This window comes from Vigna radiata, chromosome 1, assembly GCF_000741045.1.
Source record: "Vigna radiata var. radiata cultivar VC1973A chromosome 1, Vradiata_ver6, whole genome shotgun sequence".
In the NCBI taxonomy this organism is placed as follows: Eukaryota; Viridiplantae; Streptophyta; class Magnoliopsida; order Fabales; family Fabaceae; genus Vigna; species Vigna radiata.
The window spans coordinates 29,308,648-29,313,103 of NC_028351.1; positions in this window are offsets into that span (position 1 = coordinate 29,308,648).

The window sequence follows — 4,456 nt, forward strand, 5'->3', positions numbered from 1 at the left end:
ACTTAACAAACTAAAAGAAAACTAGGATTTACAAGGTAAAAAGTTAAGAAAGGGTTGACATTTTCTCTTGATTCATCACTGAAATCATGGTAAAATATGTCATTATCAACTCCCCAAAACTTAGAACCTTGCTTGTCCTCAAGCAAAAGGTATCTGGCTACAACACACAAAATATTTTCACAGACTCAGTAGAATCCACGACACTTGCTTAGCTTGAAATGACTAGAAATGTGTAACATTTTAGTCTTCCATTGTGATGCTCATCAAACATTCAATCAATCGAATGCCACATTTTCAAAAGAGAGCAACAATCATGGCAAAATGCTTTACTGAATTATGTAGAACCAATCCTTACCAAAGATAGTGTCTCGCTCTAATGCTCAGGCGTATAAGGGTGTGTGTCTATCACTCTACTATCACAATGTCACACAACTCAACTTTGCCATTCATTTCAACCAAGTTAAACACATTCACAAGCAAGTCAGCATCACAAGGACTTTCATTGGCTTGTATTGAGGCTAGGCTAAGAAAGAAACATGGTTTTTCTGGATAACAAAGCACCTTGAGCTAAGAGATTAAACAATCCAAATCATGCACATAAGTTTCTCTTTTGCTTCACTTAAATTACAACCATTTTCTCACTTATATCCCAACTTTCTTTCATTCAATTCTTTTTCTTTATCTTTTTCTTTATTTTTCTATTTTTCTCAATACACCCTTACAAAGCAAACTCTCCCAAACTTTAAACCATTCTCCTGTAGCAAACATGATTACTCTATTCAACTCAAGGTAGGGAAATCAGGGAATTTTCATTAGGCTTAAGGTTCAAAGAAGGAAGTTATCTTTCATTAAGGTTCAAGGGGTTTGTATTGGCTTATTTGGCTCAAACATGCAGATGAGGTAGAAGACAAAGATGGCCTTGATCATGTGTAACAAGCAAGCAAATGATTCAATTCAGAGACACTCAGGCAAAGTCAATTGTGATCTAACATGATAGCATTCACAAGAAAAATNTAAGGCACAACATCTCACAAGATTAACTCAAGGTTCCACAAACATCATCAAGCAATTGCCAAAATTATTGATCGCATTTAAACATAAAGCATTCTCAGACTTTTCATGAAGAAAACAACACAATCTGAACTAACTTGACCCATCTCAAACATCATTTCATGTTCAAGCATAAGCATCATGGATCAACAAAGTCTATCAACCCAGAGAACTTAACCAAAACTTCCATAAGTTGAAAAGCAAAATGTTCATTCAATCCTAAACTAAGAACTGAAGGTTAAACTATAAAACCAAACAAAAGAAAGCAATAAAAGGTCTTGTGAAACTCATGATATGCTCTAATCACTCATATTTGCATCCTCATCAACATCATCTTCCTCGTTCTCTTCATCTACATTAGCTGCGTCATCATTGTCGTATTCCTCATTTTTTTTTTCACCAATTGTTGCGGCTCCACCCTCCAAGTAAATTGGGTTGGTCCCCAAGCCATGCTACAAGGGCCGCATATTCCTCTGATGACATCTCTCTGTGTGGCGGCATTTGTTTTTATTCTCTTGGAGTCAGATGAAGAAGGCATTTCTGGACAAAAAGATTGAAACTAAAGTTTGCCAAAGTGAGCTCACAATTTAAGTATGCATTTGTAACAAACAATCATTAGATTGCATGATCATGAGTTCATAAGGTAGAAAACACACTATATACGCAAGAAAAATCACAAAACACAGGTTGGAGCATGAAAAATTTGAAGCAGAACAGAAAACAAGAGTTGCAGGCTCCCAAGCTTGGGCCCCTCCTGAACAATGGGGGCTTGAGTGCAAGTGGGTCAGAATGCCAGAAAACTGGATTTGTGCAGTCCGTGCTTGAGCGCCCCTCAACAATGGGGGCTTGAGCGCCATACCAGATTGCAGATTTTGCAAAATTTGACAACTCACCTTACGATTTTTTGAATTTGACACTTCTTGGCACCCAATTCAACCCAGATTAGTATATTTTCACTATACAAACTTCATCAAATCCATAAGGAGTGAAATTGAATGCAAGAATGACAAATTAAGTGCACACTTCCAAAGCTTTCTAATTCTACAACTCATGGCTTTACTTTTTGACACTTTAAACATACCTAAACTTAGCAAAACATAATAAAACATACCTAAACACATCACAACACATCAAAACAGATTGAACCACTCCTATTCACATCAATTTACCACAACACTCAACATTACACCAATGTTATTATTAACATCACACAAGTTATGATTCAAACTAACATGCTCCAAAATAACCAAATCACACTAAAACATTTTAAAGCACATTCAAACAATCAAAACACACTTAAAAAACAAAATCACACATAAGAAAAGGTTAGAAGGTTGGGTTGCCTCCTAGTAAGCGCTTGTTTAACGTCATTAGCTTGACACCATTATGCTTAAGTTTGATTTTTGATGTTGGTGTGCTTCTTCCTTTAATGACACCAAAATAATCTCAGCAATTTTCTTGTCACCAAGTTGACTCTCCTTGAATAGGGAGCCTCGATTTCAAGTACCCCATTTGCATTTAGTGCCTTGATAACCCATAACCTGTTCTTGAGCTTCACTGGTTTGCCAGGTTTGGGTTCATTACTTTTCACAACAGGGTGTTGGTGTGCAAGTTTCTCTTCTTTATCTCCATCCTCCTCCTCCTTCACTTTTTGAAAGAAGCAATTTAGGCTCTTTGTGGCCAACTTGGTAACTTTCCTTGGCAGACTAGCAATTGATAAAACTTCATTTGTTGCTGCAAGACTAGCTTGTTCACCTTGACTTTGTTGCATAGCTTCGAAGACATTGAAAGTTACCTCTCTTTCTTGATCTTTTAATTTCAGTATTCCCTCTTCCATATGAATGACAACCTTGGCTGTCTTCATGAAAGGTCTTCCAAGGATGAGCGGTATCCCAACATCCTCCTCCATCTCCATCACAACAAAGTCCATCAGGAACTTAAGCTTATCAACTTTTACCATCACATCTTCTACCACACCATAAGGATATTTGATGGACCTATCTGCCAACTGAAGCATCATTCTTGTTGGTTTGGCTTCAAGACCACCAATCTTTTTAAGTGTAGATAAGGGCATCAGGTTGATGCTAGCCCCTAAATCAATAAGAGCTTTCCCTATATCATGATTTCCAATGCTGCAAGGAATGATGAAACTCCCCGGATCTTTAAATTTTGGAGGGAGAGTCTTTTGCATGATGGCACTGCAATTTCCCTGCACTTCAATTGTTTCATCATCTAAATACTTCTTTTTCTTGCTGAGGAATTGCTTCGTGTACTTTGCATAGGCGGGAATTTGTTGTAGTGGTTCGGTCAAGGGCATGGTGATCTTAAGTTGGTTGAATATTTGCTTGAACCGAGCCAATTGTTTCTCCTTCTCTTTATTAGAGGAGATTTTAGGATAAGGAAGGTGTTGCACAATCTCCTTCTCTTTTTGCTCTTTCTCTTTTTCTTTGCCTTTATTTTCTTCTTCTTTTCGAACAATCTCTTCTTCTACTTCTTTTTCTTTTTTATTCTCCTCTTCATTCTTTTCCTTCTCTTCTTCTTCTGGCTTTTCTTTTTCTTCTTCTTTCCTCCCAACCTCTTTTCCACTTCTAGTGAATATGACATTACACTCTTCCTTAGGGTTGGCTTGAGTATTAGCAGAAAATTGCTCACTTTGTTGATTTGCCAATTGTTTCTCCAATTGACGAACTTGCACTTCCAAATTCTTTATAGATGCATCGATATTCTTTTGGTTTTGGATGGATTGTTGCATGAACATTTGCAATGTTTCTTCAAGTTTTGTAGTCCTATCACTCTGAGATGAGTATTGATGAGCAGGTTGATAAGAATTTCTACTACCAAAAGCTCCTTGAGCTTGCCTCCACCCTTGGTTAGAAGGATTAGGGAAAGGGTTGTTGAAGAGGTTTTGTCTTCCTTAGTTTCCCATATAATTGACTTCTTCAGATTGGGAACCACTAGGAACTTGACAATGACCATTAGGATGGTTATCTCCACAGAAATCACATCTCATAACTTGGTGATGCGGTTGAGCTTGACTTTGCATTGCTTGCAACTGATGAGGTAACTTAGCCATACTTTGGGTTAGGAGCTCCATCTGTTGAGTGAGAAGTTTGTTTTGTGCAAGCATTGCATCCTGAGCATTAAGTTCATAAACTCCTCTTTTCTGTACTTGTGTTCTCCCATGTTGACTCCTCATGTCGGTAGATGCCATATTTTCAATAACAACAATGGCTTCATCAACAGTTTTGCATAGAACCGAACCACTAAAGGATGCATCAAGTATCATCTTTGTCTGAGGTTGCAACCCATTGCAGAAGGTTTGCACTTGCATCTCTAAGCTAAATCCATGACTGGGACATTTCCTTAATAAAGCTTTGAATCTTTCCCAAGCTTCACACAATGGTTC